General features: G+C 51.7%; 1 protein-coding gene across 3 annotated transcripts in view; it reads left to right on the top strand.

Moving 5' to 3' along the window:
• SLC7A1 (solute carrier family 7 member 1) overlaps positions 1-26,451 on the top strand; it is a 69,050-nt gene that overhangs the window by 10,206 nt on the left and 32,393 nt on the right. For 2 of the 3 annotated variants that reach the window (XR_009530253.1, XM_060079562.1), the window contains exon 2: positions 24,996-25,092. The exons of the other annotated variant lie outside the window; for it this stretch is intronic. The gene's annotated coding sequence lies outside the window, so the exon portion shown is untranslated. The remainder of the gene's footprint in view (positions 1-24,995; positions 25,093-26,451) is intronic. 3 annotated transcript variants of the gene reach the window in all.

Here is a 26,451-nt window from a genome sequence, read left to right as displayed (position 1 = left end):
TGAACTTGATTTTATGCTGTTATGTATGTTAAGATTATGTGAAATATTATTATGAATGTTTATTCATAATATAATATTATACAATACATATATATATAATATAATATAATATTATGATATTATATAATAATATAATATTATGTGAAATAATAGGGGAGTATCTGCAATTGTAATTGTATAACATGTCCCCGTAAGTCTATAACCTCAAATTCTTAGCAGCAAGTTTGGTTTTTAAAGGAAATCTTCTGTTGGAAGACCTTTCTTTCTCCCTAGAGGGCCATCTTGGGAGGCATTAGGCAACAATATTCATGAATTCTTTGGGTAATCCACACTGAACTGGGAATAAGGTCTTGCTAGCCTCAGAATTTGATGCAATCAGAATTTGGAAAATACCAGCTATAACTTGCGCTAGGATTCAGGCCTAGTTACTGAGAGGCTCTCAGGTCTGTGGTCTGATGAGTCACGGCAAGGGCTCTGCCACCTTGAACTCCTCAGGCTTCCCTGCAGCTCCTGGCTGCCTATTCACTGTCCTGCCTTGAGCATCCGCAAGGCAGCTCTTGCTGCATCTCCCTGGAGAGCCGCCCCCCCCCCCCCGCCCCGGTTACTGGAAGATTCGCAGCCTCTTCAGGGGGCTGCTGGCTCTGACCCGAGCCCTCACAGGGTGTCTCTTTGCAGCAAGGTGTGTGGCCCTGGCAGCAGGGATAGAGGCAGAAGGGCCCTCCCTCCCGTCCGACGCTGCGTGGGAGCGGGCAGCGCTGTCCCCAGCTCACGAGGGCCGACTCCGTTCTCCCAGCCCCTCCCCCTGCGCTGCGCTGCCCCCAGCCAGCAGGACTTCCAGGCCGACTTCATCATGCGTGTGGCCTGAGGGCCACAGCCCTGCTCGTCTCGACCTCGCCTTAGTACCTGGACCTACAGATGCAAACTGTGCACTAATAAATATAGAACTGTAAACCGAGGGGCAAGACTGACCATGTCTGGGAAGGTAGCGCACAAAGCAGGAGCCGCTTCCAGGCACTGCGCGCACCGCCTCTCCGTGACGACGGCTCCCCCCCATCCACATCTGAAACGCGCAGAGGCAGGGTGGAGACGAGGAGTACATTCTGCCTAAGGATGTGAGTTCAACCTGCCTGATGTCCTAGCGCCTCTCACATCCTAAAGTCAGACCTCAGGCGTCTGACCCATCTCACAGGCTCACAGGTGCGTGCGCACAGATCCCCTCTGGGCGTTTCGCCGACCTGCAGATCTGTTTCCGAAGGTCTGGGGCAGAGTTTCCAACCAGCTCCTGGGTTCTCTGGGAGTAGCCGGCATCTGTCAAACCACTGGCAACTGGGCCTCGTCAAGGAGACCTCAGCCGCTGTTGGACCGCAAGCCCCTTGAGGCCAGGCTCCTCACCAGTGCCTGGTGTTGAGTAGATGCTCAAAAGGTGTCTTTTCAGGAACCCAAGCACTTGCTGTCCCTGGGCCCTTGGGGTGGGAGGGGTGTGGGGCGCATTCATCTCTGAGCAGCCTGGTTATCTGTTTGCCCCCAACTGCAGATAGGGCGTGGAAACTCAGGCTGCAGGGGCCAAGGCGATAGGAATAGCTTACGTAGAAGGAGGCGCCAGAACTCGGCAGCTCCCGTCTCACGAGTCCATGTGTGGGAACACCTGCAGCTCCCAGCCTCAGTTTCCCCATTTGGAAAATGGGGAGAGCTACAGTCCCTACGCTGTAGGCTGTGCTGATGATTAGATACGTAAAATGAGTTTAGAACGTTGCCTGGTGTTCAGTAACCGTGAGCTCTAGTTAGGGTTGGTGTGTAAAGGGTTAAGCCTCAGCCTCTGGAGGTTTCTGCCCGGTGAAGAGCCCACCTCAGAGGTGGTGACTGCTGTAATGGAGCAGGTGTGAATTAGCTTCAGAGGCTTCAGAGACTGCGGGGTGGTGGAAGGGGCTAAGGAGAGGTTGCTACTTGTTCTCTCTTGGTCAGGAAGTTCTTAATGGAAGAGGGGGTGTCAGGACCTTTAATTAAAGGGGAGCCGTGTGGAGGGAGGGGGCCTGGGGGTGCCGGGGTTCCCTGCTTCCAAGACCCTAGACCAGGATGCCGCTTGGTGAGGGAGGGTGTGGGTTTGGGCGGACTTGCAGGTGTTAAACCCCTTGCAGTTTCCTTCCGTTTGCCTCTGAGGAGGTTTCGGAACGGTCGGGTGCTCAGGGGTGGGTCCATCCTCCTCCCGCAGCCCAGAGGCCCCAGAGGTGTGGCCTCGGCCCCCGACCTTTGAATAGTCAGGGGACGCATGCCTGCCTACTACACGTTTTTGCCTTGGGAAGTGTAAGGATGACCGCAAAGCAGATCAGTGTCTCAGAAAGCTTTGAAGTGGTCCTGTTCCCTCCTGTTTCACTGCACATGCTGTGGAGACGCCCAGAAGTTGGCCAGAACTGCTTGATCTAAATGTTCCTTGTCACAGGGGAAATAATGAGGGAAGAGGTGGTGGGAACGGAGTATTACTGCACTCAGTCGTACTTGATGTTTATTTTTGCTGTGTTATCTGGCTCATTCATTCATATGCTCATGGGAAGGCTCTCTGTTAAGTAGAATATGGAAACATCATTTATGTTTTTCTTTAAGATCTGGGATTTGTGATCACTTCTGTAAAAACCGTGAGCCAAGGCCGGACATTCTTGGAGGGCTGTGCACGGCGGTGGGGGCGGTGGGGACGGTGGGGGCTGAGGGGGTGGGGTGGGGCCTGACCCTGTCCTTGACTCTGCGGCCTTTGGTAGTGTCGGCGTTTTGCATCCTGCATGTATTGCTTTATGAAATCCCACCACGGCGTTGTTTCTTGGGGAAAATCAGATTTAATTCATGGCGTCTCATGCAGAGTGTCTTATAATCAATCACCTTTCGTACATTTTTCAGTCTCGAGAGACTTGCACGTTATCTGTATCTCCAGGTGGCAGGACGAGCGGTGCGTTACGTGGGGGAGACCTTGTGGTCGGGCCGTGAGGAGTCCCTCAGCTTTTCCGTGCTCGTCACCTTGGCAGAGGGGAAGGCCGTCAGCCGAACGGGATTAGTCTTGATAGCTCAGCAAGCGGCCAGCGGGGAAGTTGAGGCGTGTGTGTGTGTGTGTGTGTGTGTAGGTGTGTAGGTGTGTAGGTGTAGGTGCGGGGAATGTCTGTAAAGGAGAAGGTAGTGCCGTCCAGCCCAGGAGACGTGTTCCCCGCCTGCCTGTGGGTCGTCTCGAGGTGACAAGGGGTGACTTTCGGAAGAGGGCTGCGGTCCCTCCCAGCTCGTGAATGAGCTGGGAGTCAGGCATGGTGGCGTCAGGGGAGCCAGGCTGGATGGATGGGGGCTAGAGCTGGAGTCCTTCATCCCCTGGTGCCCAGCCCTGAGGTCCCCCTGTGGATTCACCACCCCCTCGCCAACAAGTGCCCCAGGTAGGCCCCCCCCCGCCCCCCGTTAGACTGGCCTGGAAGTCCAGAGACCGCCTTGCTGTCAGCCGAGCCTCGGACCGAGTGACCCTGGGCGGGTCCGAGCCCTCAGGGCCACGCTTTCTGCTTTTGGATTCCGAAGAGATGGCACTAGGATACTCACTTTGGGGTTTCCAGCCCTAAGCAGGAAGTGGTGACATTCTGTGATTATGGAGCAGTTTGGTGTCCAGACTATAAGAATGGATGTTGAGTAGGAACAGTAAAGGTCCGGGGTAGTAGAAACCAGAAGCTCCGGTGTTAGGACGCTGACAGAGATTTTGACTGAGAAGTGTCACTTGGCCTGTATGAGCCCAGAAATGTCGAGTGGCGTGACCTGTTGCAACCAGAGGGAGAGGAGTGGCTGTTATAAACAAAAAGCACCTGGTCGCGGGCCTCCACGTGGTCCATCAGATCCGCACCCCCGCCCAGGAGCCCTCCAGAAGAGCCCAGGCTGGTCAGAGCAGTGCGTTTCCTCAGCGCATCTCTGGAAAGAGCGAGCAGCAGCCTTGGACCAAGGATTTCACCGTCTGATGCAACACTGCCAGCCGCTTACCCGTAGTCCCGGGCAAGGACTTCCTAGCAGGGGCAGCCGGGTGCTGTTGTGTGGTGTGTGTGGGGCGTCTCCTGCGGGTTTTGGAATGTCGGGATAGGCCATGAGAAGTTTCATTTCCAAACTATCTCACCAGAGAGGAAGCTTGAGAGAGGTTATCTTTCAAAAGGATTAGGCGGCCATACACACCAAAATATATACAGGCGCCATCAAAGGAAAAAGAAAGCAAGCTTGCCTGTGTTAACCCACCCAGCTTGAATATGGATGGAGCCACGTCAGCAGCAGAGCCCAGCTGAAGCTCTGGGCCTGTGATTCTAGAAAGAGCTCTCTTTCGCTGGAAACATTTCTTTCGGAAAATCCTTCTCAGGGTCCTTGTTTCTGCTTCTTCCCTGCCTCCTCCAAGAGACATACTTCTTGGCAGTGGAATAAAGACAAAGGTGGTCTCGAGAGAACGGAGGCTCCCTGCCTGCCACCAGGCCCTGCAGGCAGAGAAAAGGGCAAACGTGGCTCTTTAAGGTTCGCTGCTTTCGACAGGCTGAGACCGGGAGCCGATGCGGGCGATACTGAAGGGTCACTGCTTTTCTAGCATGGGTGGGTCCTCAGGGTGCCCTGTCTTCCAGGAAGAAATAACAGACCAGAGCGGATGTCCCAGACTTGGGTTTCTCTCTGCATCCAGGCATCCTTCGCTGCATCTGGGGTGGACCAGCCTGGAGACAGACCCTGCGACACCCGTCGCCTTTCCTGGGCCTCAATTTCAAGGAGCCCCTTAAGGAAGGGCGTTCTGCCCAAGGTCCTTTGGATTTGCCTTAGTGGACAGGATCGGAGATGACAGAGCTTTCCTATTTAGATATGCAGGTGTGTGTATATAAAAGTAACCTGCCCTTGTATCGGGCAGTGCACACTCAGCTGTGCCACCGAGTTCATGTAAGGGTCAACGGCAGACAAAGGATGGCAAACGGTCAGATCTGCAAAAAAGACTTCGATTGTACAGCCATGATTCAGATGTCTTAAATATCTGCTCTCTGGACAGAAATCCGATAAGGGTTGTATTACAGGAGAGGGGAAGTTTCTAGTCTGCAAATCCCAGTGAAGGCTTGGCTTTTGTTTGGGGATGGAGGAGAGCTCAGCTCGTACAAGGGCCAAGTGGAAGGTTTCGGGACCACCCCCCCGCCCAGTCTGTCAGCACCAGCAGAAAGAGCTTGAAACTCCTGCAGACCACGGCGTGGCAAGCTGCAGATTTCCCCACCAGCCCTGGCGGTCAGCTTGGCCCTTGTCAGGACGTTCACCTCCCTCAGTATAAAGAAAAAGCACGTAGTGCTTCCCGCAGCTGGTCACTGACAGAACCGGAGAAGCAGAGGCGGAAAAGGGAAGTGGACGCACGAAGGATCGCGTTCTCCCCGGCTGGCCGGCACGTGGCGCTGGGGTTTATCACGGACCTGTGGAGATGCTATCGTGGGATATGCCTATGTACAAAGTTTGCTTTGTGAGCTTCTCCAAAGACAGGACTCTCGGCCAGAGTAGACCAGGTTTGACCGAGATATCATTTCTTCTGTTCTTGGCTCTTGAGTCTGGACTGCGTGGCATTTCAGAGGAGCAGGGCGAGCTTGGTGCCCAAGACGCCCATCTGCGTCGTCTTGTTTACGCTCTGTGGTCCTTGTGAAGTGAGCCACAGCCCAGGATGGGCACAGCCTTCTCGTCTGAATTAGGAGCCCCCTCTTGGCACCGAATTCTGGAGGACTGCTCTGCCCTCTCCAGGGCGCTCTCCCTCCCGTCCACTCCCCTGCAGCCAGTGCCCCGTCCTCACTTCCCTGGCCATCCCGTGTCCCCCTCAGCCTCTCCCACCCGGTGGGGCGCGTTTGGCTCGCGGGGGCCGGTTGAGCCCGGTGCCGTGCTCCTGCAGACCCTGACCCACTTGGGTGGGAGGACGGTGTCAGGGCCAACAGGACGCCGCCAGGAGCAAAGTCGGCCACAGAGAAGGTGGCACGGAGGAGAGGCGCCCGGCGAGGGCGCCTTCAGCCCCGTCTGACTGTCAAGGTCACCGTACCTTAGCCACGTCAGACCCCAGTGACAACAGACCGCATCATGTAGGGAATTGTAGTTGAATTCTAGAATTGGCCTTGTGTTTCTCTGTTGAGGGTTTGTAAAGTTTCATATTGGCATTTAAATGTAGGTAATGCATAAAGAAAATCAGCAGTGGGGACGACCAGCCATGACGAGGGCTCCTCTCACCTGGGCTGCCTGGATGGGAAGCGGGAGGACCAGGTGTCAGACAGACCTGGGTTCCAGCCCAGGGGCCCGCGTCCTTCAGGTGGGCGCCGCCCGCTGGGCCGTCTGGGGCCCGAGGGGGAGTGGCCGACCAGGGCCCTCAGCCCGGGGCTGCACTCAGCGCTTGGCCAGTGGGTGTTCCTTCCCCTTGTCTGTACTTTTCCTTCTTCCGTTGACTTTTAATGTCGATAGACACGGCACGTTTGTCGTCTGGAAAGACCACAGTGCCCTAATCTGACAGGGGTCCTCAGCGGAACAGGTAAGGCCATCGGCCCAGGAGCAGCAGGTGGCCCGGAACGCCTCCCTTCGAAGTCTGACGTTCCCCAGCCCCACGAAGTACGTAGGTCTGATTTGAGATTGGTACTCTTGGTGTCAGCCTTTAGGGAGAATTGGGCCCCAAGAAACCAAAGGGAGGATGCAGTGACCGACCCCCAGTGTTAGGGCTGTGTCAGTAGGGTAACTCTCTCCCTGCTGTTAGAACATGGGCGGGTCTCAGCTGAGACAGTCGTGTGGTTCTTTCCACCTGCAGGAAGCATGGTCTTCCCTGTCTCTGCCGGCCCTGTGAGTGTTTGCTCTTGTTCACAGGAGCGCTAGGCAACCCTGAGCCTTACTGACGTTTGCTGAAAATTAATAATACAAAGTGTATCTCCAGCACTGAATGGGGAGCTGTGGGCGGATAGGTCCTTCCTTAGAAGTTGCAAGGCAGCAGCAGATAAGCGGAGCTGGTACCAGTGTCCCCCGCATGAGGACAGAGATACATTCCCTCGGGCCAGGTTTGAAAAAACCAGTACTGAGAACACAGACTGCATTTGAATTTAAATGTTTCAGGCGTTGGCATGAAAAACCTTTGGTTTAATTTGAGCATTAAACCCGCTTTTAGCTTAGGTTTTTTACTCCATCATAAAACACCTAAACGTTTAGCAGCAGAGACGTAGAGCACGTTTGCTTGATGCCAGGTGATACCGTGTCCCAACGCTCAACACAGCGTTCACTTTGTCCAGGCTCGATTTGTTTGTAAATTCTAAATTAGGGGCCTCTTAGCAGAATGGAAAGTTCATAGTAGCAAAGCAAATAAAAGTTCCTTTATAAGAACTCAGAGTATGCTGGGGATTTATATCCTAAGTTCGAAGCAATATGCAGCACTCTCTTTTTAAAAATATATGTCGTCCTCCTTTTTTTGAAGTTTTTTGTTTTGATAAGGCGTCCTTGGGATTTCTTCCAGCATAGAGCAAGGGAAATTGGCGTGGGGTTGAATAATACTTTTATGTATAAATAAGAAAACTGTGGTGTTCTTGGATGTTTGTTTGATTAAGCGCTCCCGTAACTAAATACCAGCCACAACAGTTACACAAAGGGGCGTAGAAAATAATGCGCTCGGAACTGGATTCACTTTAGTTTGGGAAGTGGTGGCCTTGCTTCTCGGCTTCATGCCTGTGAGTCTTAACGTGTGCCTCATCGGGTGGAATAGCAGGTGTTTTTGGTTCATTTGTTTGGTTTGGGCCCAGCACAGACGCTTGTGACTCGTCCTACAAATAAGCCTCAGCCAACAAACTAGTTAAAGAGCAAACAATGTTAGCTACCGTGGTGAGTGCCAGGGAATGGAAGATTTACCTTGGACTTCGATTTTCAATAATTATGTACGATTTCAAATTACAGAACAAGTTCTTTGAGAAAGTGTAGATTCATTCATTCACGCAGCAACATCGATTGGCTGCCCACAGGCACTTGCCTGAGTTACCCGAGTGCTGGCTGGTCCTTACAGGGCACATTCTGTGGCGTTCTCTGCAGGCACCGTGAAGACGCAAGCCGTTGGCTGAGAAGCCATTTCTTTATGATTCAGCTGACTAGAGAGGATGCCAGACTCTTAGCTAGCACCTGTTTTCAGCCCTCTGGAAACTAAGCTGCTACTGAAACTGCTCACTTTCAGACAGTCTTTTCTCATTAGACCCTCTAGTGGTCTGTCATCAGCCCGCACCCCCTGTTGTCTCTGAAACATTTCCCACGCTTGGCCTTTTTCCCGCAGACTCTCTCCTTTTCTGAGTCTGTGGTGGCAGCTTCCTCCATGCACAGTATGTGTGGGGGGGCTCGTTAGATACGGATGGGGGGGTCTTTACTTGCTGCTTGGTCTGCGGAAAGGCCTTTCTTTGGTCTGTGGAACTCAGGGCTGGTGGTCAGGGGCACGGAGGGTGTGGGTGGAGGTGAGGTGCTCAGGCCTAGGCCGTGGACACCAGGCGAGGGTTCCCAGGTTGAGCAACTAAAAATGCTGGACAGATGACTAGTTAAATTTGGACATGCAGTTAAATTTGAATTGCAAGTAAGCAATGGATACTTTTTTAGTACAACTTTTTTTATACTGAAAAAATATTTATTGGCAATATTTGGGACATAATTATGATACATTAAGCCATTATCTGCTGTTCATGTGAAATTCTGATCCAGGTGGGCGTCCTGTATCTCATCTGGCCTTGTTGTGGCTCCTGGCTCACGCTGAGAGGTGAGGGTGTGGGCCTCAGGGAGAAACATGGAGTCACACCCCTTTTTCCACTTCAGGAAAGTCCAGCTGCTTTGGACTTTTTGGTTGCACCACACAGCTTGTGGGATCTTAGTTCCCTGACCAGGGATCGAGCCTGTGCCTCCTGCATTGGAAGCGCGGGGTCTTAACTGCTGGACCACCAGGCAAGTCCTGCTTTGGACTCTTTTTAAGGTTGCTCTTTCCCCTTCCCTAGAGCGATTCTTCCTCCTTGGGCTCAAAGCGTGGCCCTGCTCCCCACAGGGCTCTTAGCAGCCAGCTTCCCCCCCGAGCCCCCTGTCAGCACTGAGCCCACACAAGCCCCACCTGGAGCCCTTGCTTCAGCTGCTCACGTACCCCGCTGTGTGCCGCTGAACGCAGGGCATTTTGACACACTGTTTTGTTCTGAGGATATTTTGACTCTGTTTGTGAATATAAATACTTTATCAGAAATATCATCACAGATGAATTTTGGATGAAAAAGTTTCCCTGAGTGAACTTCAGTTTATTTAAGTCATTAAGTTTTTAGAGCACAGACAAACCATTCAAATTTTGCTTTTTTCTGAAATTATTCTCATCAGGGTAAAATATATTCCGTTTAAATCTCCAGCATTTATCAGCCATTTATCCATAGCAGATTCTGGTGAATTTAGCTTCAGCCACTGTTTCTTTTGTGCCATTGATTCCTTCCGAGTCCAGTTTTTCTAGATCAGATTTTGCAGATTTGAATTGTTAACATGCTCAGTTGGCCTTTGCCCGTTGTGCCCATGTGTTGCTTGTCTCTAGCTGGTATGTTGGTTAGTTAGTTCTCTAGCGTGAACCGGCACTGGTCTTCCGTGCTGCTAACGCGCTGCTTTTGTGAGCCTGGGATCACTTGTATTTTGTAAACCAGAGTCGAGAGAGTGGGTGGTGGAGTCAGAATGGCAGGTCACAGCATCTCTCTCGGTCTCGCCCTCACCTCGAACTCAGTGCTTCCAAACCCGGACTTGGATTTTGCACCCGAATGTGTGTTCTTGACGTTGCCTCCTTACGAGTCCTCCGTCTTCCCATCTCCCAGGCTTGAGAGCTCAGAGTTACCTTTGACTCGCTCCCGTCTCTTGCCTCTGCTGTTGTCATTTATTGCATCCTGTCGGTCCTTCCTTCCCCATCTGGCACAGCCATCTTCTGTCCTGTGCAGTAACCTTAGAGGTTTCTTTCAGCTTCCCAACCCTCCACCTTTTGGAAATCCTCTTACATATTCACTCTGTGCTTTTTTTTAAATGTCCTTTCTCCTGTTAAATGACCAACCTCCAGGGCAGGGAGCACGGAGCTTTCTCTGTCACCTGCAGTTCCAACAGAGCGTGTGCGTGCAGTGGACGCTCCGTAAGCAGCTCTTGGATGGGGGTCCTGGGGGTCCAGGCTGGTGAACTGGGCTTCTCCGGTGTGGGCGTGGCCGGCAGTAGGTCAGGGGGTCCAGCCGCGGGCCGTCCCTCCTGCCTTTGGTCCCAAGGTCACACACCCCACAGGTAGGCTCAGCTCTGGGAGCGGGTGCCCCTGGCTGCTGGCCATCTGGCATCGTTCCTGGTGACATTTCACTCTGACCTTTCCTTTGAAGAAGGATTTTGAAGCAACATTGTACACGTAAAGGTCAACAAAGAAGAGTGGATGATAGGCCGACAGAAACCTAAGTTAAAAGGCAGGAAGTGGGGCTCTTAATATAACCAGGTTGGAGGTGATGAGTGGGAACAAAATGCCCTTGAATTTCGTCTTTAATCATTCGTCCCTGGAGACGTAGAGCGGGACACAGAAAACAAACATTTCCATTCAATGTATATACGGTTTGGCAAAACAAATAACTGGGCTTTGTGCGCATCCGGACCTCCTGGCAGGAGGAAAGTGGCCTCTCGACTGGGCATCGCTTTCCACCAGGGCGTTCACAGTGGAAGCAGCCGCCCCCGCGGCAGGGCAGGTAAAGCAGAGCATTTCACTTCCTAACGTGGCTGGATTTGGCCCGAGAGCCAAACAGGTGAAGAGGCCCCTGGGTGGAGTGGTGTCAGCCCGCAGCCCGCACCGTCTGACCTGCTCGCTTGCGAAGGAGGCTCCTGGAGCAGCCCCCACCTTGGCTCCTAAATGACAGCGGACGCCAGGACGGCCACGGTCACCGCCAACCCCCGACCCATACACGGCAGACGACAGCGGCCGTCAGCGCTACAGAAACCGGGATGTTTACAGATTCAGAAATAAAAATCAGTGGTCAAAAACTCAATATTAGTTGTAATGTGTGTGTCTGTTTCTTTGTACATTTCATAGACTTAATATTTTTAACAGCTTTAAGTCCATTTAAGTATTTTGCGGCAGTAGCCCTCCGACCTTCAACCATCCGAACTGGTGCGGATGGAAGTAAGTCAAACAGTCAGCTTACGTTTATTGGTTTGGCCAAAAAGGTCGTTCAGGTTTTCCATAAGATGACGAACTGTTTGGCCAACCCAATACTTTTTTTTTTTTTTGCAGTACGCGGGCCTCTCACTTTTGTGGCCTCTCCCCTTGCAGAGCACAGGCTCCGGACGCGCAGGCTCAGTGGCCATGGCTCACGGGCCCAGCCGCTCCGCGGCCTGTGGGATCTTCCCGGACCGGGGCATGAACCCGTGTCCCCTGCATCGGCAGGCGGACTCTCAACCACTGCGCTACCAGGGAAGCCCCAACCCAATACTTTTTAAACTGTATGCTTGTGTAGTGCTCAGTCAGTTACAGAATACCATACTTAAAAACACAGTTGTCATTTAAAGTACCTGCTTAGTCTTCAAAGCACTTTACACGCTGGTCGTTAATAAGATCTCTTACAGATTAAGAAACTAGTAATAATTAGTGCTTCCTGCGTGCCAGCTGCTCTTCAGGGCCCTGCACGTGTTAATCTGCTTGGCCCGACCCTAGACTGGGAGGTAACTATGCAGAGGGAAAGGGAGCCCAGGGAAGGTAAGTCACTTGCCCGCCATATTTTGAATCCGGTTTTGTCCGGGACGTTAACCTCGCTGTTGCCTCTCTGCTCTTTGATCTTCACAGCTGGGAGCGGGCAGGAGTCGCGTGGGGAGGCCAGACTCACTACCGGTTTTCAGGTGGTGAGGCCGAAACAGAGCAGCCTTTCCATCAGAAAACCGGGTAGTGACGCGTGCCCGAGCTCACCCAGTTCGGGGGCACTGGGACTTCTGATCCCGTACAATTAGGGAGCAGATATAAAATGGGATGTAGGAAAAGTGCTTCCATCTCGCATGCGCTTGGTTCAACAAATCCGTAACAAACTTGAGCCGAGTTTCCAGGCCCCCTCCTCCCCAGGGTACCCGGATCCCTGTGGTCTCTTCGTGCTGAGGTCAGGGCAGAGGACGTTCAGAAGAGGCACCGCTGGGCACGGTGGCCACCTCATTCTGTGCCATAAAGACATCGTGACCACACCTGCCCAGGGGTTCACGCCCAGGCAGGAGCTACCAGGTGTTTTCGCTCCGTGGGCCAGGCCAGGCAGTGCGAGAATGAGGCTGTGGGAGAGCTTCCGCGTTATGTCAGGAAACCTGCCCCCCGTCCTGACCTCTTCTTCCTATTAACCTAATTTGTGTCATGTGACTGGGACATGTCTGTGACATACCAGCTGCTCAGATTTCATTAATTGGAAGATTTTTTTAAAATGTCTTCTTACGATGCTGTGTGTTGTTATAACGAATCACTAGACTCTCTGGGCAGTTTTGAGAGTGAGGGGGGTCTAGGCTGGCCCGGGAGCTGCGCCCTTTAGGGGGAGGAGGGGCCACCAGAGGCTTCAAGGCCCGTCCAGCTGTGCGGCTCTATAATAGAGGCCTTGTACGTGGGGTGGCCTGGCTGCCCGCGTTCTTGACGGGACATCAGCAGCTGCAGACATCCAGAGCTCACTGCCTGCAAGGATGCAGCCATCGGGGCCCCTGCGGGCAACAGGGCACTCTCAAACCGGGTCGTGTGAAGTGAGTTCAGTACCTGCTTACAGAGACGGGGACAGGGCGGGGGTGGTCCGGTGTGTTAGCGGCCTGTCTCGGGTAACCAGGGGGCTGCAGCTGGCGGTGTGGAGGGGTCTTCCATCCCGGGGGTCTCCGCCCTCACCTGTTGGTGCTGGAGTGATCAGGATGCACACAGCTGAGCCTCAGTGCCTGGTGGGGGGGGGTGGAGTAGGGGGGCTGAGGAGGCGGGCGAGAACAGGTGGAGGAATTGTGTCCCAGCCCTGCTCCCGCCCCGATCTGGTTTGCCGTAGACGAGACTCACTCCTTACAACGATGTTGAAGTGGTTGGACTGAGGCCCGTTTTGAAAGCGTTTAACTGATGGCCTCTCGGGTGGAATTCCTTTATCAAAAGCTTGAAGACCTGTGTGCAGTGGATCTGAGGCATTCAGCAGAATTGGTCTTGGGTCACCTCATTGGCAAAGTGTAATGAGAACGAGCTGAAGAGGGCTGGGTAGCAAATATTTTCGGCTTTTTGGGCTGCACGTGGTCTGTCGAATAATGATCTTCCTCTTCCTCTTTTTTATTTTTTTGTTTTCAACCAACTTAACAGAAACCACTCTGAACTCAGGGTCAACACAAAAATGGGCCCAAGTGCCACACTTCGCCAGCTCGTGGGCCAGAGCGTGCTGGGTGTGCCCTGCGTGCCAGATGATTTCAGGGAGAACGCGAACGTTTTTATCGTAATAGTGCGTTAAATTCTAACGTCTGCTAGATGCCGACATGCCCGGCGCTCACTACCTGTCAGGCCCTACCCTTCGGGGTCCCCGCAGGAAGCAGACGGCGCTCCCGTGGGATGATGGAGCTGAGTTTCGTATCTGATTTCAGATCGTTTGGTGGTGCTCCATTTATGAGAAGAATCCAGGTTTTCTGAAAACATTTTAATTATGAAAAGGTGGATTCCTTTAAGGAACAGTATGACAACAGTATGAGGCACGCAGATCCAGCAGAGACTCTTGAGGGTGGTGTGCTGGGAGCCTGGTTTGGAAGGTTGTAGAGCATCTCGTAATTCCTTCCCAGCACCGGCCTTCCTGTTTCCTACTTCATGTGCAGCCTGTTGGGACCACTTCACACAGATGAAAATGTTCTCAAGAAGCTCCTCGAGAAGACATTTTGTGTAAGTTTGGTGGAGAAAACGAGAACAGAGCCATTTTTGACTTGAGTCCCGGCTGGTTGATGGCAGGTGTGCGGGGACCCTCCCGGGGAGCAGGGCCCCCTGAGCGGGAGCCCTTGGGAGGCACCATCCACTCCTTGCACCATCCACTGCCTGCCTTCATGTGTAGAATTGCAGCGACACAGCCAGTGGTTTAGCCCTATCGGAGTCCAGAAATTCAGAGGCCCAGGCTTGCAAGTGCTTGCCTAATCCCCTTCGGTAGTTGCAGGGCTGCACAGGCAGCCTTCTCGTTCCCGGACCCGGGCTGCTCTCCTGGCCGCATCCAAGGCTCATTTGTCTTCTCAGGCTTCTCCAGAGCCACCGCGCTGTCACGGCCACATCGTGGGAGGAGAGGGGCAGGCAGACACCTGCCCGCAGGGAGATGTACCCGGAGCCTGGGAACGCCCAGGAGGATGGCGTGAACTCACCTGTCAGGTGTGCCTTGGCAGACAGAAGTCTGCGGCCGAGCCTTGGGAGCATTCTGAACATTCGGTACAGGAAGCGCCCCCCCCCCCCCCCCCGCCCGAATTCGCCTCCTGTGCATTTTTCCTTGCAGCTTCCCAAGCTGGGCCTGTCTTTCCCCTGCCTCACCGGTGATTTATCCGTCCTGTTAGTGCACCGTGACGGTCTTAGAAAATACTGTGCTGGTGCTAAGAGACTGTTAATTTTTTTGCTGCCTGATGATCTTTTCCTCTGACTCACTCTCCTCTGAGGTCCTGGGCCATAGGCACACGCAGAGCGAGAGGGGTACCCCTCCCCTGGGCCCTGTGTGAGCTAGAAGCTTAAACTAAGTGTATCGTTTAAACCAACACATGCTGCAGTCTTCCTCAGTTTTATTATTCTGTGTCCTGTCACCGTGAAAATTTAAGCTGTGTATTGAAACTGGAGTCTGTGTTCAGTGTAATGGGACAAAATTGGAGGCAGTGTGTAGTTAGGGCTTATTAAACAGGAGCTGATTTCACGTTTGTGAAACTCTCAAAGCAGAAAGACTGTTACGTATATTAAATGGCTTGTGCAGATAGAGTGGAGATCATCTTATCAGCTGCAGCCAGAGCTATAATTATTGATTGGGTGGGGTGGGGAATGGCAGAGTTTTGACCTGAAGCAGAATTAAAATATGGGGGACAAAGTGCTGCTTTCGCAACTGAACTTGGATGCAAGTTGTAGAGTCTGCCTGGGCACCTTTAACAGAAAAGCCGTTACTGGGCAGTTCCTTGTGGGTTGGGTGCCTCTTGGCTTTTTTTTTTTTTTTTTTAAAAACAGCTTTACTGAATATAATTTAATACCATAAAGTTCAGTCATTTGAAGTATAAGTTCAGTGCTTTTTATTAGATCCACAGTTAGGCAACCCATTCCCACAATTTTAGAACATTTTCATCACCCACCCACCGCCCCAGGCAACCACTCATCTACTTTCTGTCTCTATTCTGGACATTTCACAGACCTGAACTAACACAATACGTGGCCTTTTGTGACATTAGCATAATGTTTTCAAGGTTCATCCACGCTGTAGCACGAATGAGTCCTCATTCCTTTTTATGGCTGAATAATATTCCCTTGTGGATAGACTACATTTTGTTTATCCGTTCATCAGTTGATGGGCATTTGGGTTGTTGAACCACTTTGGGGCTATTATGAATCATGCTGCAGTGACTAACTGTATGCAAGTTTTTGTATACAAGTTTTTTACATTTACCTTGGTTATATAGCTAGGAGTGGTTGAGTCCTATAGCAATAACTCTAGGTTTTTGAGGAATCTTTTTAGTTTCTGAATGTCACTTTTTCTGTATATACATAAATCTATTTTATCTATTTATTTTGGCCACTTTTGTTCTTTGTTGTGGTGCGCAGGCTTCTCATTGCGGTGGCTTCTCTTGTGACGGAGCACGGGCTGTAGGCGCGTGGGCTTCAGTAGTTGTGGCTCGTGGGCTCTAGAGCGCAGGCTCAGTAGTTGTGGCTCGCGGGGTTGGTTGCCCCGTGGCATGTTGTGGGATCTTCCTGGACCAGGGCTCGAACCCGTATCCCCTGCATTGGCAGGCAGATTCTTAACCACTGCGCCACCAGGGAAGCCCTGTTACTTATTTTTTATCGTACATTTTGAAGTATACACTTCAGTGGCATTAAGTCCATTCACCTTGTTGTGTAATCATCACATTCCTCCTCGTAGACTTTGATGACACAGTAGACACCATCGCTCGGGCCCCAGAAAGGGAAAGTGGCTTAGACTTTGACTTGGCAAAGTGGTGGCTTAGTAATGAGCCCACTCATTGCCCTTTGAGAGTGGGAACGGGTGAGGGGTCCTTGGCCCCAGACCATAAGGTCTGTCTCTGCATTGATGCTATGGCTTTAAAAAATAGAAAGTGTTGGTTAAGAGGGGCAGGAGGGGGTAACTTGATGAGGCTGCCCAGGAACCGGGAGCAGGGAAATAGAGGGGGGCTGCTGTCTGCCTCCTGGGGGGCGCCCACTGGGCGTGGCGGAGGGGGACACCATCCTCTCCAGGCACACAGGCTTATTTGCCTGGTGATCGACAGATCTTCCTGGGCCCTGGCAGGTGGCCTGAGGGGATCCTGAGCACAAAGGGCCGTGGATTATATTTTCTGAGTCTCAGGAGAATGCATCGGTGTGAGGCCAGAATGTGTGTTTCCAGGGAAACCATCGTCGGGCCGGAAGAGATCTTGCAGAAGCTCAGCCTGGACCGTGGGCAGCAGCACCCTGACCTCGGCTCCCTCTGCCGGCCTCCTGGCAGGCTGGGCCCCGCTCTCCTGGGACCTCTGTGCTCCTCCCTGCCGCCCCCCCCCCCCGTCCTATCCGACGGGTGCCCACCTTCCTGCCTTAGCCCGGCCACGCCTCCACCTTGACCACTGCCCCCTGATGACTCCATCCTGAAATTCCCCCAGGCTTCCTCTCTCTGCTGCTGTTTTGGAGAAAACCCTGCAGTTTTGTGTTGTATTCATATATTTCCTGAGTAGCTCTTTCACCTTCCCAGCAATAATAACGTCACTTCCTCACTGGCAAAGACTGTCCTTTATTAAACTCTTTGGGTTAAGTCACTGGCAGACAGAAGCCTCAAATGTCCACATTCAGGGCAGGCGCCATCGTGGACCCCAACCGCTAGTTCGTGACACAGTTCTTCTAAAATACTGACGCACCATGTAATTAAGGGCTAACAGTCACAGGTCAAACAATTCTTCACTTAAAGGGGAGGATTTCTTTAAATAGCAGCTCCCCTTGGCTGCATTTTATCTGCTGGTGTCGCTCATTAGCTCTTTGGCAGAGAGATTCCAAAATGCCAGCCATGGGACTTCCTGACGGTCCAGTGCTTAAGACTCCATGCTCCCAACGCAGGGGGCACCAGTTCAATCCCTGGTCGGGGAGCTAAGATTCCACATGCCACACGGTAAGGCCAAAAAAAAAAAAAACCCAAACAAAGAAAATGCCAGCCAGGAGCCAGTGCAGTTGGAAAACAGTATGAAATGAAGAGAAAGTATTTCTGAACTTACGTCACTTACTCAGAGAAAGCCTTCAACAATGAATTGATCTTAAGAAGTGCTTGATATATTTATAGGCATAATCTCAATTTCCAATTATTTTTAAGCAGTTCTGTGAGTTTGACAGTCGTTTCCTCATTGCAGAAGTGGGGAAATTGGGGTTCAGAGTAATCTGCAAAAGCTCATTCAGGTAGTCAGGGGTTGAAACCCAGGTCATCTTCAAAAAACGGTTTCTCCACATTCCACTGCCTCTGACTATGTTTGCGAAGTGGGAGGGTCATCTTTGTGTTTAATTAAAGTTTTACTGTAATCACATTATGGCCCGTTGTCCTAGGGGACCTACTGGAAGCCTCATGCAGAGTTTCAGTAGCATGAAAAATAATTCAGGAGCCGCAGAGTGGTTTTAGACGCGCTGAGGTTTGAGCCGGGGCTCTGCTTTCTACCTGCTTTAGGAAGCTGCTTTTCTGTAAGAGAAGTGGGTTGTGATAGCTGTGTAAACGTCAGAGCTCGGTTTGAGCGGGACCGAGTAGGCACCTAGAGTAAACGTCAGCCGTCACGATCGCTGCTGCCGTCCTTGCGGAGGCACCTGGCTGCAGATGCCTGCCTGTTACTGCTGCACCGGAGGTGGAGTTGGGTGGCCGTGTCGGAGGGAAATGACTGAATGGAAAGTCAGCGTGCTCTCCGTGGCTCCCCTTCCTCTCTCTCCCCACCGCTTTCCTGCCCTGCTCAGTTTTTCCTTTTACAGTCTGCGGCGATTTCTGAGTTAGGTGGCCAGTTGGTCCTCTCAGAAGGTAAGATTTCGCCTCTCAAATTGTCAGGTGTTAGAAATAGAGGTTGGCTGCTCGCTGGCAGGCGGAGCGTTTCTGGGACGGAAGCCGGTCCTCGCGTGCGGACCACGCCCCCTCTTTGTGCTCCTCCAGAGCTGCGGAGTCTGGGCGTCCTCCCCACTCAGACGCTGACACAGTGTAACAAGAGCGCCAGTGGAGCCCGACAGCCGCTCGAGGTACTTAGCCTGTTCTGAGCCCCGCACCGCACCTGTGAAGCGCTGACGGGACCGCGTGGCGGGTGCCCGGTTCCTTTCTCTCTCAGCGGGCCCCCGCCAGCGCTCCCATCCCCACGGACTTTTGAGCATCTCCACGTGACGCAGGGTGAACGAGCTCGCGCAAAACTTCAGGATCAGGTTCACTCTTAGAACCTGGATTAAGAAGTGAAGCTTGGGCTTCCCTGGTGGCGCAGTGGTTGAGAGTCCCCCTGCCGATGCAGGGGACACGGGTTCGTGCCCCGGTCCGGGAGGATCCCACATGCCGCGGAGCGGCTGGGCCCGTGAGCCATGGCCGCTGAGCCTGCGCGTCCGGAGCCTGTGCTCCACAACGGTGAGAGGCCGCTTGTCTTAGTCCTCAGCACATTTTTTTCATCTTGCACTTTTTTCCTTTGTGTGCTTGCCTCTTAGTAATTCTCAGCCCAGTTTTGGGGACCTCGAGGGTTTTCCAGCTACGTGGTGACAATGTTTTGCTTTCTTGTGAATACATGTTTAATCGCAGGCATTATTTGTAGGTTTTTTAAGAGTAAAACATTACTTTAAAATATTTTAAAAACCAGTCCGCTTATTAAAAAACTGCATCTGTGGAGCACTTCGCTCACAGCTCTGCACAGTGCGGCAGGCTCCTCCCACCTTGGCGCTCCGCACCCTCCTGTTGGTGGGGACTGTGCTGGCGCTGCAGGACGTCCAGCAGCATCCCTGGCCTCTGCCCGCTACATGCCAGCACCACCCTCCGTCAGCTGCGACGACAAAGCTCTCTCCAGACATGGCCAAGTGGTCCTTGGGGGGCAAAGTCACCCCAGTTGAGAACCACTGCCCCAAACCCCGCGACTCGGTGCCCCCAGCCCCCCAGCCTCTCTGGCTGCCCCCTCCCTCTTTGAGCCTCCCCAGGAGATTTACGCCCGTGGGCAACACGGCCTTCCCTGGCCTGCTGCAGCGCTTAGCCGAGAAGGATTTGGTGGTCTTGTCGTGGAGTATCTTGCGTCTCAAAGGAAGGATGAGTTATCAAATTGTGGTCTTTTCCTTGGTGCAGAACTGGCTGGAGTAATGTTAATTATTGAAAGGTTGGGAGTGGAATTAATATCTTGCTGTTACTTCTTTGACCACATTTCCTTTAGAGTTTGTAACTTTTTTCCCCCTAATAAGCATTGTAGAACCGCAGGTGGCTATATATATTGTGAGGTCTTTCAAACAGCTTTTATGTTTAAACGTTATTGCTGCCTTAGGGGGTGGACAGAAACTGGTGTTGGTCCCCAGTAAAGGTGGAATCAGGGTGGACAATGGAAATTGCGGGAAGAGGTGATATAGTCACATTCTCAGTGGACACTGGAATCCATTCTGGGGAACGGATTTAGTAATAGCTGTAAGACCCCCTGTCATCACGAGCCCCCTGTCCTCAGGTGGAAGCCGGTCCTTTCTCACTGAGCACCTGTGAACAAGAGCGTGGCCTGCCGTTGTAGAGCCCTGGGTGGCAGGAGGTGTGGGTCGTGGGGAAGGCCGGGGACACGATGTGTAAAAGTACTGTGGTTTCTGGTACCGGCCAGGTCGGCCCCTCGTGAGTGTATTATTTCAGTCTACGACAGTCGGCTCCTTTCTGGATAAATGCGAAATGCAGAGCTTCAAGACTGGAAGGCTCAGGATGGAGGGGATCACTCCCAGGTCCTGGTGGTCTGGAAGGCCGTGTCGGAGTCACCAGCGCTCTGCGCACGGCACGAGCAGCTGCCGTGATGTCAGTTCTCGATGCAGCCCCGTGGCGCCCGTCCTGCAGGGTCATAACGGAAAGGGGAACAACGTGCGAGCGTCTCTGAGGACAGTTTTGGACCCTTGGGTGACGCCTGGAGGCCTCTCTCCCCCACTCAGGCTTTGAGTCCATCATCCCTCTCTTTCCTTGAACAGGAAGGATATTAACTTCTTCGCGGTACTCGTCAGCCTCTGAGCTCATGCTCCCTTTTAACAAACAAAAATCTCATGCTGAAATTTCAAAACTATTCGTGCCAAAGAAAAAATTTAATTAAAATATTTGTTTTTTCAAACTACAGATGCCCTCCTTCCAGGCTTCCAACCCCCCACGCATCCCCTTGGGAGGTCCTTGGCTGTTCCAGGGGCTCGAGGTCAGCCAGGGAGCTCTGTTCTTGCCACAGTGCTTGGTTGCAGTCAGAAGACTTAACAGAATTCCCCTAACTGCCTTGAACTCTGTTCTTGTAGCTTCATTCCTTACAATGACCTTCATATCTGACCTCATGGAATGGAGCACTTGCTCGTATAATGGGGGCTCATCTTATTTCTAATAATGTCATGGAATTGCTTTAGGAGCTCAGAAGCGTGCTACCTCCTGTTGCTATTTCGTGCATCTTTATTTTTCAAAGACGTGCTCCTAGTCGCAGAATGTAAATTCTGCCGAGGCAGGATTTTGGTCTAGTTAGTTCACCGCGGCATCTCTGGTTTCTAGAACTGTATCTGGCACTCAAGGACATCTGTGGCATGAAGAACAATACACAAACTCATTCAAAGGCAAAGCAGCTATTTAAGCCGCCCCAGAGTTGGGCATTGTGTTTAATACAGCAAAAAACCTGTTTAGTAATTCCTGTCAGTGTACTTAATGGGAAGGCCTGATTCCTTTGGATTTATAAATTATTCAGTGGAAGTACGTTTGCTGATGTTTTTGGGTGGTTTTATGTATGTATTTCCCATCAGTGTGTGGGTGTCCCTGTTACACAGAGCCACGTGGTGTCATGGTCACACCTGTGCAGTGTCTGTGCCCTTGGAAGCCCGGCAAGGGTGGTGTTGGAATGCTGCTTGCTGTATTTATGAAAGGAGTGAAATCAGATTCTTTAGGTATGAGGTGGTTGTAGCATTCTCAATACCCTGTTTTTAACAAGTGAAATTTCAAATCCGAAGTAGAATAAATCGGTTGAAACATTCTTGGATTAAAGAAAAGCAGTACTAATGAGTTTTTATTACTATGCATTCCAATCCCGTTAATCCTGATGGCTTCAGCCTGGTTTAATGTACGGCAGGCCTTTCGTTAGCACTTGAGTTTGGCATTAACTGCTTTGATACCATGACAGGGAAATGTGAGCAGAGTGAGGCTCCCTCTCAGGCTGCCTCGTCCTGCCTAAGGAAGCAGGAGGGCAGCTCTGCTGACGGGGCCTGTGCCAGCCTGGCTGAGTCCGTGCCGTAGGGCATCCCTAAAGCAGCGGTTCTCAAGCTGTTTGATCTCAGGACCCTTTTCACTCTCAGAGATTATTGAGGGCTTCCCTGGTGGCGCAGTGGTTGAGAATCCGCCTGCCAGTGCAGGGGACAAGGGTTCGAGCCCTGGTCCGGGAAGATCCCACATGCCGCGGGACAACGAAGTCTGTGCTCTAGAGCCCGCGAGCCACAACTACTGAGCCCACGTGCGACAACTGCTGCAGCCCGGGCGCCTAGAGCCCCTGCTCCGCAGCAAGAGAAGCCATCCCAATGAGAAGCCTGCGCACCACAACGAAGAGTAGCCCCCGCTCGCCACAACTAGAGAAAGCCCGCACACAGCAATGGAGACCCAAGGCAGCCAAAAATAAAATAAATAAATAAGTAAAAATAAATAAGTAAGTAAGTAAATTAAAAAAAAATTGTTGAGAACTCCACAGAACTTTTTGCTTATGTGGGTTGTATGTATCACACTACAAATTAAAATTCAGAACAACTTAAAACATTTATGTATTAGTCCTGCAAAAAGTAACAGTAACAATAAACGATTTTACGTTAACAAGTAACATTTGTTATGGAAAACATTTTTATGGAAAACAACTAGTTTCCAAAACAAAAAAAGTTTAATACGAGTGGTGTTGTTTTCCATATTTACAAATCTCTTCAATGTTTAGCTTGATAGAAGGCCACTTGATTCTTATGTCTGATTATACATCATTCAGTTTTGATGTATTGTTTTAGTTGAAATACATAAAGAAAATGTGGCCACAGATCTGTACTTGGAAGAGGAAGAGTACTTTAGTAGCCTTTTCAGATGATTGTGGATATTTTTTGGTACCGCACAAAAACTCGACAGGTGGTAGCTGGTACCCCGTGGAGTCTGAAACCATATCCGTGAGCTTTCTGTACTCTGAAATGGGTCTGTTTTGTACTTTGAATCAACCTTTTACCCATATGTGATTCTGTTTCGGTGGATTAGTTTTACTGAATTATCCAGATCTAAATGTTGACAGATTTCATCGTATATGTTTTCTAAAAACACATTTGTTAATATCACCACCAAAGTCTTCAGAAAACTCTAAGTTTTGGGAAGCTGTCAACTGAGATCTTGGTGACAGATACCAGTTTTCCACAATTCTAGGTTTTTTTGCTTGAAAGCTCAAATTTTATCATTGGCAACAAGCATCGCCAGTTGTTTTCCTTCTGGATTCTGTTCCTTTCATTCCGGCGTTTTCTTCCTAAAATACAGATCCTATCATGGCTCTTGGCAGCTGGACTCGATGACTTGGCCCCAGCCCCTAGCACTTTGACAGTTTCCAGCCTTGTTTCAAGCATCTACGTTAAAAAAAAAAAAAAAAGGCTTTAAAACAACACAAATTTACTGGGTTGGCCAAAAAGTTCGTTCGGGATGTTCCGTAACATCTTACTTTTTGGCCAACCTAATATTGTTCTTCAGTTCTGCAGGTCAGAAGTCCAGAATAGGTCTCACTGGGCTCAAGTCCAGGTGTTGGGAGGGTGTGTTCCTTTCTTAGGGCTCTCTAGAGAATCCAGTTCCTTGCCTTTGTCGGCCTCTGGAGGCTGCCCGCCCCCTCCCCCATCCTTCAGGGACCCTAGGGATTACATCAGACCCACCCTGGGAACGTCTCATCCAAGGTCAGCTGATGAGCACCTTCATTCCTTCTGCAACCTCCCTGTCGTGTAACCTAACGTAGTCACAAGTTCCCAGAGGTAGGATTTGGACATTTGGGGGTTGGACGGCATTGTTCTGGCTGTCATATTCTAGCCTCTCCGTTTTTGTGTTCCGTTCCCGCTCTCTGCGTGTAAGTTGGGTAACTTCATCCTCTGAAAAGCCCAAATTGCAGAAACCTTTCCTGAGGCCTTCAGGTGGAGCCACCACTTTCTCTTCTGCCAAGACAGAGACTCACGTGTGAGTCAGCTCCCGCTTTGTGCCCAGCTCCCAGGAAGGATCTGTGTGTCCGTCTCCCCCTGGGCTGTGAACCTGGGCCTTAACTCATCTTCGTTTCTCTCACTGCCCTTGTGGTACTTGGCCCATGACAGACAAATGCCAGTATGTTGTTGGTTTTGGACATTTGATCGTGGGCTGTGTTTTAGAGGCTACTGAATGAATATTCGGTTTCTAACAAGTGATGTTACAGGTATGTGGGTGAGTGTCATCCTTAGGAGTTACCAAAGTACTTAGAGGTCAAGTGTCATGTTAGCTATTACAGCTCAGCATCAAATGGTTCGTGAGAAAAGTGTATATTTACATAACGATAGAGCAGATGTGGCAAAATGTTAAATACTGGCAAATGTAGATAACAAGTGTGTAAATATGTGCGTTAACTTTTATGTAGGTTTGGACATTTTCAAAGTAGGAAGTGGCAAAGACTGAAATATTAGCACAGAATGAATATACAAAAGGTGTTGGTGGGATGGAATGGTTGGCTGCAGCTGCTGGAAACCTGCTTTGCTGCATTGAAGTGATACAACTTGAGCTGTGGATGAGCATCTTCTCGTGAGCTTTTGGCTCAGCAATAATCCGCATCTGGGTTCACATCAGGTGCAAAGTCATATGCAGGAAGCTTAGCTAAAGCACTCCAGCTCCTGGGTGGGTGAGTGCATGAGCCTGTGTAGAGTAGGAACGCTGCAGTTGGGAAAACAGAGGACTTTATATGCCACTCGTCCAGGAGGTTCTTCCTGGATGGCCCTGTGAGGAGTGACCGTCACCGCCTTCATTCCTTCTGGGACTGCAGGCCGCGCCCCCGGCACGTGGCGACAGAGCACGCCCCGCGTCAGAGCAGTCTGTGACCCATCTGAAGTCACGGCAGGTGGCTGCTCCGTGCCCGCGAGGGTGGTGTACTAGCGCTGTGTGGTCTGCACTGGTGCCCTGACACTGTGTGCTACTGCCAGCAAGGACAGGAGAGGGGCCGATCACACAGACTGGAGTCCCGCGTTTCCTGGAGGACGCAGCTGAGGCTTTCTGCCCCTGCTGACCTCGGTTCTCAATGCCAGCGTCAGGAGGGCACTCGCTCCCCTGGCTGGCCCCTCGCAGGGCCGCGGAGCGTGCCCAGCTCCACCTCGGTGTCCTGCATGTGTGGCCGTAGCCTGTCTGGAAGATGCTTTGCTGTCGTCCTTCCTTAGACGTGACCCCGCGTTTGTCGCGGTGGCGGGGCAGGACCTCTGGTTTGGAGGCCGTCTGGTCTGGTGTCCCGTCTGCTCCCCAGCGCGGCTCCCCGCGTGCTGCTCTGTCCCGTGGTGGGACCTCGTCTGCCTTCCTGATGCTGAGCTAAACGGAATCTTTCCTCCCTGCGATGGCCGCAGGCTTGGAGGTTCTGGGGTCAAAACAGATGGAGTCTAACGTCTCTTCCTCGCCTCCCAGGAGCCTGCAGCCCCGTCTCGTCCCTCCTGAGACGTCTCCGCTCCAGGACCCAGGGATCCTCGGGTGACAAGGTGACCGTCCTCACGTCATAGTCCAGGTACGGTCTGCCTGTCAGCACCCCGGCAGCAGAGTCTGCTCTTTTTTGCTGGAATGTTACTCATTTAGGGCTTTCGCTGGCCGCTAGCCTTTTAAGTTAACTGATAACTAAGCCCTAAGTTGTCTTTTTATTATTTATTTATTTATTTTTATTCATTTTTGACTGTGTTGGGTCTTCGTTTCTGTGCGAGGGCTTTCTCTAGTTGCAGCGAGCGGGGGCCACTCTTCATCGCCGTGCGCGGGGCCCTCACTATCTCTGCCTCTCTTGTTGCGGAGCACAGGCTCCAGACGCACAGGCTCAGTAGTTGTGGCGCACGGGCCCAGTTGCTCCGCGGCATGTGCGATCTTCCCGGACCAGGGCTCGAACCCGTGTCCCCTGCATCGGCAGGCAGACTCTCAACCACTGCGCCACCAGGGAAGCCCCCCTAAGTTGTCTTTTTAATGTCTCACTGCTGCGCCCATCCAGCTCTTCCGTCCCATCGACTCACCAGGAAAGTTTTGTCTTTTCACTTTAATGGGTTCTTGAATTCTTACCTGCACTTCTGCTTCGTACAGACCTCTTAACGTCCTGCGACAGCAAGGCCTTCGGTGCAGGGCTCCGTGGGGAGAGGATATCCCCTCACTCCGGGCGCCGCCTGGTCTGCAGCCCTTGGAGGGACTGTGCCCCGTGGGCGACCACAGAGCCTTGACCATGATGCATCCGCTCTGTGTCTGCCTTTGACTCTGGGAGACTTTGCGGTTTCTCAAGGTCAAGGGCCAGTTCCACTTTCTATTCTGCTCCCAAGCTTCTCGTCTTGCTCCTGTGCCTCTCCTCTGCTTGTCACTCTTGTCCTTAAGAATTCTCCCGTGGCTCGTTCTTGGGTTTAGGTGCTATGACGACCTGCTGTAGGTCGGTGTACTTAAGGCCGGTCCTTGGAGCCCTGGAGTCCTGGGCAGGGGGGGCACAGGAGCAGGCATGGAGGGCGGGGAGAGTCAAGGCCAGCCAGGGGGCTGCTTATCCCCTTGTCCCTTTAAATAAGAGCGGGTCCAGTTTCACCTGATGCTTATATTTGGGTTTGGCATAGGATGTAGTTTGGGGGAAAAGGATTCTACTATAAAAATGCCGGAAAGCTGTTGCTCTGCTTATTCTTTGATTGAGAAAACAGGTTCGCTGAGTATGGAGACAGTCATTTTTGTCACTGTTTCGTTTATCACAAGGTGTTTTCAGCTGTGTGTGTGTGTGTAAGTGTAAGTGTAAAAGAACTGCACCTGACTACCCCCCACCCCCGCCCTGCAATCTTCCAGTCGTTTGGGCCCATTCATGTTCTTACTTCTGAGTATGGAGCCGTACTAAGAACGCACGCATGATCAGGATCAGCGG

The sequence above is a fragment of the Mesoplodon densirostris genome, chromosome 17 (genome assembly GCF_025265405.1).
Source record: "Mesoplodon densirostris isolate mMesDen1 chromosome 17, mMesDen1 primary haplotype, whole genome shotgun sequence".
Classification (NCBI taxonomy): Eukaryota; Metazoa; Chordata; class Mammalia; order Artiodactyla; family Ziphiidae; genus Mesoplodon; species Mesoplodon densirostris.
This window is presented reverse-complemented; position numbering and strand designations above follow the sequence as displayed.